We start from the raw sequence: 10,267 nt of genomic DNA on the forward strand, positions 1-10,267 counted from the left end.
CACTGCTACTTTCACTGGGAAGATTTGCCCCTAACACAGAATCACAGAATTGTAGGGGTTTGGAAAGGACCTCTAGAGATCACCTAGTCCAACCTCCTGCCAAAGCAGGCTCCCTAGACTATTTGCACAGGGAGTCATCCTAGCGGGTCTTGATTATCTCCAGAGAAGAAAACTCCACAACATCCCTGGGCAGCCTGTTCCAGCACTCCATCACCTTTACGGTGAAGAAGTTCCCATGCACATTTGTGTGGAACTTTCCATGCATCATTTTGTGACCGTTACCCCTCGGCCTATTACCACACACTGCTGAGAAGAGTCTGGCCTCATCCCTTTGCCTCCTGCACTTTAGATGCTGCTGAGCAGTAAAGATCCAGTTCCATAATGTTGCTTCAGAACATACAGTCAATCAAGTCTGAACTTTCTAAATATCTAAAACAGCTCAAATACCTTCCTCTCCCCTAGGTAGTCAAAAATCCTTTTTTTATATGTTCAGCAAAAAATCAAAATTGTGTTTCCTGATCTCCATGGACACCACTGGTAACATTCACTATTTCACTGTCCTTGTTCCTCTAATGATATCTCATGTGGTCTAGAAAGGGTTTGATCCCTGCACCCCACCAGTGTCATCTCCTATTTGCCTCTGCTTTGTTACATCTGCTGAGCAGCCTGTGAATAAATAGGAAAAGCCAAGGAAGGGTGAGAAAATGTAAGATATGGGGAGCAGCAGAGATGGGGTCATCTGTTCCCTGATCTGTGTAAAGATACTTGCTCAGTGTTGGAGGAACTCAGCTCCCTCTCCTGCAGTCCTTTACTATAGGTACATCACAGCCTGGAGGTCAGTGGTGTCAGAAAAGGGTTGAAGCATCTGTAAGGAAAATGCTTTGGGGGCTTATCTGCAGGGTGAAACAGATCCAAGTGGTTATGTTGTGTCCTCAGAGGCTGCTCAAGTTTCTTCTGCTTTGCTGTGCAAAACACTGGTGTTGGATGGCACGGGGAGAGGCAGAGGCTGGAGAGGATGCTTCCCAGCATTGCTGCTGGGTATACGTCCCAGCAGCAATATATGCTGAGCAATATGGGGATGCAAATGTCCATGTACTGATGGATGACAAATCTGGGGATCCAGCATCCAGCAGGGAAAACTTCAGGACAGGATGGAGGCCACGGTGGTGATAGAAGAGTGGATTTTACAGTTGGTGCATTAGGTCTCTTTGGATGTATTCACATCACAGTCATGTTTGCTGGTGTAGACAATGTCCATCTACCTTGGACAGGTGTAAAAATAAATGCAACCCTGTGCCAGAGCTATTAGAGAGCTATGGGAGATGCTATGGTGGGAAGTCTAAGTCTGGGTCGATGGGATCCACTCAGATGCCCGCAGTGTATGCAGAAAGGAGAAACGAAAAAAAAAATCAACAAATCTAAACCAAAAAAACACACCCGACAACACAACATTTACCCAGATGAAACATTTATATGCCCATTTGATCTTGGAAATGTAATTACTGCCGCTTGTCCATTGATCGCAGCGAGGTGTATTGACCAGCCCCGGAGCTCGTAGAGTCCTTGCCTGACTCTGCTAAGCAATGCATTGCTGAGGCCAAACTCAGAGCCAGCTCTCTCCATGCCTCCTTCCCCTTACGGTAACCTCACCTTGATGTGCACCACCCTTGGGGCAGCAAACTCCTTTTTGCTCCCAGACAGGGCTATTCTAAGACCCAGGAATTCAGGCATTGTCATCCCTTCTAGACGTAGGGTGCATTCCTTCTCACGGGTTTAGAATAGAAAGCTCCAGTGTGAAATCACAAAACTTCCAAAGTAACCATAACTTCTGTACCAAATTCAGCGATGAATATGGTAGTAAGTGCTTGAAAATCTGTGATTTTATTTCAAATGGCATCTTCCCTCATTTAGGGTTATTTCCATGGAAATTCTCCACATTTACAATGAGAAAACGAAAGTGTATAATCTTCCACTTCCCTATTTCCTATAAATGAAAACACTTTTCAAAAAGTAACCAGAAGAAACCAATTTGAGAGGTTTTAGTAAACATGCCTAAATGACACCTTGAAGGATTTTCAGTTTTGAAGTACACCATCAGAACACCACTAAAACGATCTTTCTTCTGGAAATTTTTCATAAGCAACAAATTCCTTTTTCCAAATCTTTCTTCTCCAGAGTTAGGTTTATGCAAGCTCCAGAGGGCTTTCATCTTCCATCCCTTTTTTCTCTCTGTTCTTTGTTTTACAACAAAATAATAATCTTTTCATTTAATATATCTGAAGGAAAGCTACCCCATGCTGATACCATTAATCTGTCCAAATATTGCATGTAAGGGCTGCTCAGCGTTCGGTGGCAGCCGTCTTCTTTACAGCAATAACTTCACAAATGGGTCCCCAAGGGGAGTAGAAAATACTGATATACATCAGCCTCAAATCCCCTTCAGCAGAGATGTAACCACTTTACAACTACGTTGGATCAAGGAGAAAGATGGGGAGCAAATTAGGAAGTGATGAGCACTGGGATGAGCGTGTCGCTGCTCTATAAATATAGGTTTGCAAGGATTTGCACCATCACTATGGATAAGTCTGTGGGGTTGCAGGAATGTGAGTTATGTCACATGCATGGTGACAGTGAGGGACAGTGGGGAGCAATTCTGATTGTGCTACAAATATCTGTCCTGGTTTCCACCAGCAAGTCCTGGAATTAGCAGGGATGGACACAATGCTCAAATGGGATTTCCAACCAGGAAAGGATTCATTTCCCAGCAGCAGAGCATCCTTCTGCTTCTGGATGCTGTGAGAAATGGGGTTCATCTCTAAAGGACCCACAGAAGATGTGACAACACGCTCAACTTCTATCTAGGCTGCAGGAAGGGCTTCACAATGCTAGTGCTAAAGAGCATAGAGCTGTGTTGGATGTGCTCTGCCAATGTCTGAAGTGCTGAATCTGTCCTCTTTGTGATGCTCTCAAAGCAAAGAATCCCAATGGGTATGGTGGACATGGTGGAGGTCCAGTGGTGAGCAAGGGCCATTCTTAATCACCATCACACCATCAAGCCACATCTCTTTGGACAGGAGGAAAATGACTCTTGTGGGGACAATTTCTGCACTTGGAATACAGAAGGATTGGGAAGGGATTAAGAAGAATGGAGGCTGCAGGACTGACAAACCCCAACCATGGTTTCAGAGGTTGAGGAGAATGGAGGCTGCCATGGTCTCAGGGTAGACAGGAAGGGCTGCAGGTTAAGGACACTCTGGGGAAGACTGCCTCATGCACAGCCCATTTCTGCACGCTTTTCTAAGCCAGACTTTATTTACCTGTTCAATACCAGAGAGCAATTCCCACTGCAGCCCTAACATTACACTCCACAAAATGATAACTCTGCAAAACACAGCTACCACTTAGAGGAAGATGTGCTGCAACGCCCTCCAGCCCACTGTGTGCCCTAAAAAAACACCCAATGAGGGGCCCATGGGCTGCACATGGATATACATCTTCCCACATGCACACAGAGACTGTGTGTGCATTTGCTCACTCAGAAATGGACAACATATATGTTTGCAAACAACATTCTGCTTGCAGCGTGCTTACAAGTATTTGCAGTGCACACATATGGAGCTAAAGGGGAATTTGCTCTGATCCTGCCTGGATGGTGGCTACTTTGAGCTGGCTCTGAATCTGTCCCTTGGAGGATATTCAGGGAAGTGCTCATCTCAGCATTGGAGAGGACAGCACATGACGGGGCAAGGAGATACACTCCAAAGCTGTCTGTGTTATTTATTTTTTTATAGTAAAGTCTGAGTGAATTTCAGGGATAAAAATGTCCCAGAAACCACTAACAGATACTACAGGATGGAAAGTCCCATGCCATCATAGGTACTCTTGTGATTCCCAAACCACCCAAAATCTCTCTTACTCTTGAGTGCACCCTTAGATGCAGCATCCTCACAGCCCAGGTCAGGTCAGGTGCTCTCAAGTCACTGGAAGGTCCTATGAGGACTGCTAAACTCCTGTCCCTCCCTATATGCAGCTCATTCTTCTGAACATTCAGGGTGCTGGGAAGGAATCCTCCCTGCCCATTGGTGACAGATGTACCATCTATTGGTGGCTTTTCATACTGATGGCTACTCTTCTCATGCCAAGGTAATAAATGGATCTACATGGTGTGAAATTGCTGGCAGCAGCTCAGTCAATCCATCAGCTGCTCCTTGCTCACCACTTTTCTATTGCCCAGGTGAGTGTGGGAGCCACAGCCCTTCTCTGAGGCTTGGAAAGCTTGGGGGCAGGGACAGAAGGAGATAGGGTCCAGGGGAGCAGGGACATCCTGCCCTAAGCTCCGCAGGCATGATTTCAGTGCGTGCAAAGGATCTTCATATCCATATTTCATTTCGATTTTTAAATTAATGAATATGTATTTTGAAACTCGACCTAATACCACCCCAGCTGTGTGATGGATCTTGTTCCCTGTCCCCTTGTAGAGTGTCATGACGTGGGGAGATAAGGTTCTCTGTCCTTGGTGCTGATAGAAAAGTGGGTGATATACTATGGGGTGACAAGTAGGGATGGTAGGGCTATGGAAAGATGATATGGAGGGGACCATGTGGGGAAACTGTTCCCTGCCTGGAGCCTTTGCTCATCCGTGGCAGAGCCTGACTCTGCGGAGACTTGAGGATTAATGCTTTTCCTTGCATTTCTGATGGAAAACTGTCTGCTCCAGAGGAGTCAGCTTGCCTGGTGCCTCTCCTGCTGAAGCCAGGATGCTGGGACAGGGAAATTCTTCCCTAGAAGGATGTTCAAGGAGATGGGACTCCAAATCAGCCTGGTCTTGGGTTGTCTTCATGATGTGACACAGCAGCTATGGATGTTGGTGCAATGTTGGGCATGGATATCCATTGTTTTGGATGTTTTGAATGGATATCCATTCAGAAGGGACGGGCAGAGTGTACAGCAGATTTGGCAACTGAAACCTGTGGATGGGGCCAGGAGAAAGACAAGATTGGGTAGGTCCTGCCACACTGTGGATGTTCAAATACACTGCCAAGGCCAGGGATATTATAAACACATCGGACTGGATGACCTTTAGAGGTCCCTCCCAACTCAAATGATTTTATGATTTTATGATTCTGTGATTCTAAGATAAATACCTTAACCAAGACTGATTCATTTCCATTTCAAAACCTTTTCCTACCTCCTCTCACCCTACATATGTGTTTAGATGGTTTCTTTGTGTCCTGAGAGATGTTTCTTTCTCATCTGCAGCAGCAGCAGAGGGAAGAAGAGCATGGAGAAAATAAGAGGGAGGCTACAACCCATGGACCAAGCACAAAATCACAGCTAATCCCTGACTAAAAATTCTCCTGTTATCTGTGGGTGAAGTTTAAGGGATTGCTGGGGTTGTATGGCATCTCAGTGTGATATCCTAAGCAAGGGTCCCCATGCAGGCACTGATTCTCATCACTTTATCATGGCACTGGAGCTCAGTCAATAGGTCTGGAAATAAAAAGCCATATAGCAGCAGCAGCAATGTGAGTTCAGGGAGGGGAACGGATGGGAAAAGAGATTCATCAAGAGGAAGGGAAAAAAAAAGGCAAAAAAATCAATGGGCAGGATTGAGATGACATCATATCTCCATTATTATATCATCAGCCCCACACTGTTGATTTATCGCTTGGGTAATCACTCTCCTTCAGCACCTGCTGGACACAGCTCAGCATCTCCTAGCAGGGCTCTCTGAAGGCAGTTTTTGAGTTAAAAATCCAGGGAATGGATACTATGGGCCCCATGACACCACCCTGACCTCTTTGTCCTCTGCATATGTCTCCAGAGGGATTTGGGAACAAGAACACTGTTTGTTCTGTGCTGTTTGCCTTTTTGCCAGGTGCATCATTTGCAGATGATCCTTTGCTTGAAGGCTTTCCTGAGCCTGTGCTAATCTCTTGGCTTTAATCATATTTTTATTGTTTGTCTTTCTTACTGTGGAGGAAAATGCAGAAAGGAGAGCCCAGTACCTTTTATATGCTCAAGTGCTCAGTGGGGGTCCAAACCCTTCTTAATTCTCCATCTGATGCCCTGTCTGCTGTATTTGTCCCAGGTTCTGGATAGAATTCCTTTTGTTGGCTTTCCCATCCTATTCTGTTGAGTTTTGGTGCAGGTAATGTCAGCACGATGCAATTCACTGTGGCTATGGAAGGGGACAGCTCCAACTGCAGTTTTCCTTCAAATCATAAAAATTATTATTCTGGCTACTCATTAAAACAAACAAACAAACAAACAAAAGGTTAGGAGAAAGTAAACCCACCTTAAATCGATTAATTAAGGAGTTCAAGTCTCTCTAGAAACATGAGATCAGTAGCATTACGAAGGTATGGCAAATTATAATGACTGCTCAAGCAATTTAATATGCACTTTAATTTATCCATGCTCTCTGATATACAGGGGCCTGGGCAGAGAGGCTGATTTCAGCTCAGCAAGGATTAAATAATATGGTTCTGTCACATAAGCAGCTGAAGAAACATCACCTTCCAGCCCTCACCCTGCGGGACAGAGGAGACAACGGGCAACAGCAGAGCCCATGGGCCTGGGTGCCTCAGTTTCCCCTCTCCATCAACACTCTGAGGAAACAACAGATGGGATATGAGGGCACTGTCTGGAGACCCACATCAAAAAGATGTGGGAAAAGCCAAATTTTCATGCAAGGGCGCTTGCATCGTTAAACCCAGGCTCATTAGCTGAGTCCAGCAAATTCAGCACCCCTGGGCTGAAGCAGTGCTGAGGTCACACAATACTGTGACATGTGTCTTCCTCTCTCCTGATGTGCAGAGCTCAGCATCCAGAGTAGAGGAGTCAAGATCCAGCTGTTTAAAGCTCACTATCCTTCTAATAGGGCTCTGCAGCAGCCCATGCACTGGGTTATGCAGCATCCAGATGTGCAGTGCTCAACACACAGATGTGTGAGTCTCAGCATCCAGATGCTTCAGCTTCACATCCAGATGTGCGTGCCCCCTCCCCCCCTCATCCCTCTGCAGGGCTCAACACCAGACCATGCACTGCGTGGCACCAGACTGTCCCACCGTCAGATGTGCAGCGTTCTGCATCCAGATGTGCTAGGTTCCAGTGGCCAAAGGTGGCAGATGCCACCACCTTGCCCTGCTGTATGACTCCGGAGGTGATAATTTCCCTGGGGCCTGGCAGCACAAGGTTATGGACTCTCTGATGTTTTAATTAATGAGATTGACTCGGTGCGTGTTGGGAAAGGGGAGGGACGGGGACGGGAAATTGTCCCTTTGAGGGACAAACCCTGACAACCTTGTCATCCCCAATTAGCGAGTAATTACCTCAATGACGTACATCTTTATTAATCCAATTAATACAGTGGGTGGCGTGACCTCGGCAGATCTGCTGACTCAGGGTGATGCTCGCCAGGAGGGGTTGAGGAAAGGAGGTGCAGGAAGGAGTGAATTCCTCTGCTCCCATTCTCTCTTCTTCATCACTAATTAGAGCCACTGTTTGCCATGATGTGAGCAGACAGGGACATCTCCCAGCCTGATCCCAACTCCTTTTTTTCCTCCTTTCCCTCTCTATCATCTACCCACCTTCTGTCTATCTCTTCATTCATCCATCTTCCAATAGACACTTATCTGGGGTGAAATTCTGGGACAGCTAGCCCCAAATGGTGGTGACCCTGGTCATGGGACTCCTGCCAGATGACTTCTTTACAGAGTCACAAAGATCTCAATGCACAAAGCTTTCCTGGATGGAGGAAAGCTGGGTAACTGGAGAGAGATGGTTGGACAGATGGATCCATGAGTAGGTGGTTAAATACACAAATAGTTAAATAGATAGATGGATAGGAAGACAGATGAGTAGATAGATGAAGAAGACATTTGGATAGATAGATGGGTAGATGGATAGATAGACAGATAGATAAATAGACAGATAGATAGATAGACAGACAGATAGATAGATAGATAGATAGATAGATAGATAGATAGATAGATAGATAGATAAATAGATGGCTATAGATGGAATATCAGGTCAACGCTGAGTCAAACTGATGATGTAGATGTATATATATATTTATACACATATATTTGTATATAATAGGATAACGGAAGGGCAAAAAAATGATCCAAGGGATGGAACACCTCTCCTACAAAGACAGGCTGAGAGAGCTGGGGCTATTCAGTACAGAGAGAAGAAGGCACTGGGGAGACCTGAGAGGGGGTTCTCTGAGAAAGAAGGGTACAGACTCTTTAGCAGGGTCTGTTGTGATAGGAAAAGGAAAAATGGTCTGAAAACTGAAAGAGGGGGGTTTTAGATCGGATATAAGGAGAAAATTTTTCACAATAACAGTGATGAGGTGGTGGAACATGCTGTTCAGAGTGGTGGTGGATGTTCCATTTCTGGAGATACTCAAGATCATGATGGACAGGGCTCTGAGCAATCTGTTCTAGCTGTAGATGTCCCTGTTCCTTGCAGAGGAGTTGGAGAGCATGACGTTTAAGGGTCCCTTCCAACTCAAACTCTATGATTCTATGCATAGATACATATGGGGCCAGGAGTATGGAAGCCAGTGGAGTCTATTAGACAGACTGGTGGATTACAGAAGGTGGATGGAAGGACAGACATATCAACCACCTATTGATACCTCTGACCAGCCTGGGTGCAGGCTGGTATGATGGCTGAGCTGCTTGCATATACTGATGGTCCCCATAGACAATTGCAAAGAGGACATCTAGAAGACATGCATCACAAAAAGGAGTGCCCCCTCTCCATTCTGCAGATGGTCTTAGGGGACTGGTGATCTCCGCAGGGAGATTCATGAATGTCCCGTGTCCCCATGGCCACCGGTCGGGTTGAGATTTGCTGCCAGGCACAAACTAGTGAGGATAGAAGTAGGGGGGGGAAGGCGGAGGTGGAGGAGGAGAGAGCTCTTTTTTCATGGCTCTCTTGTGGAGCGACCTCTCCTCTGTCTTTCCCCACAGATGGAGCCTCAATTAAATTCGGAAATACATTTTTTAATAGGACTTTCACCTCAGCTCCCTACCGGGCTATTAAAGCCATTATGGCAGAGTTAAGTAAAGAACTAGCAGCCAGGCAATAAGCTTGAGAGCCTCTGTTGCTGTCATCATATGTTTATGGCCCAAGCAATGTTTGCTTTATTAAAGATTCAGGAGCCATTTCCGAACGGCTCAGTTCTGTCCTTCCCATTAAAGATGGGGCCTTTTGTGAGTGCGGAGAAAAAGAGGAGGACTGCTTCTGAGATAGGAAAAAAATGGGATGAGTTCATTGGGAGTGTCTGGGATTAAAGGCAAGTGGACAGAAAACAGACCAATATCACACTTACGTGCCTTTGGTTCATTTGTCTGTTGGTAGAAAGCTGTGTTGGCATTGCTACTCTGCATAGGTGCATAGGTCTGAGTATCTGTGTCCATGCGCTCAAAGAAGGGTTCTTCATGTGCTGTGGTGTGTATTTGTCCCTTGTCCCCAGGAGCTTAGCAGGTCCTATAGCTCTGGGATGGTCATGTTGGCTGCTGGCTCTGTTCAGTGCAAGTTTTGGGCTTACAGCCCTGCTACGCTAGCAATGCTGGGTGAGATCACACCAGCTGGTCTTGTGCCTTGAAAAGCCCCACTGAGTTCCAAGACCCTGAAAGTCTCTTTGCCCTATATCATGAACACTTTGATCCACAGCATTCCTCATCGTTCCATAGCATGATCCTCTTGACTCCTAGAATGACACCATTTATCCACTAGTGTGACCCATTTGCCCCATGGCATGTTCACCTTCCTCCAAAGCACAACTCCCTTGTCCATCAGGACCCACTTGCCTCTTAACATGACCCTCTTAGAATCACAGCATCACTAAGGTTGGGAGAGACCTCTAAGATCATCTAGTCTAACTGTAAATATCATCTAAGATCATACAGTTCAACTCTTACTCCATAACATGACTCCTTTTATTTACAGCACGATGTCCTCGCCTGGTAGAAACCTATGATTCTATGATAGCATGGCACCTTTATTACACAGCATGACTCTCTTGCCCCTTAGTACAATCCCCTTCCTTCAGAGCATGACCTGCTTTCATCACAACACGGCCTCTTGCCCTGTAGCATATCTGCTTTGCTCAATGACGTGACTCTGGTTTATCACTGCAAGGCCTCCTTACCTCATACCGTGGCCCTCTGGACCTCACTACTTGAGGTAGCCCCAAGTTTGTTCACTCAGTGCATCCTGCAGCTGACAAAAGTCCTGACATCAGTTCTTC

The sequence above is a fragment of the Cyrtonyx montezumae genome, unplaced genomic scaffold (assembly GCF_038088225.1).
Source record: "Cyrtonyx montezumae isolate F1298 unplaced genomic scaffold, pur_monq_1.0 scaffold_8, whole genome shotgun sequence".
In the NCBI taxonomy this organism is placed as follows: Eukaryota; Metazoa; Chordata; class Aves; order Galliformes; family Odontophoridae; genus Cyrtonyx; species Cyrtonyx montezumae.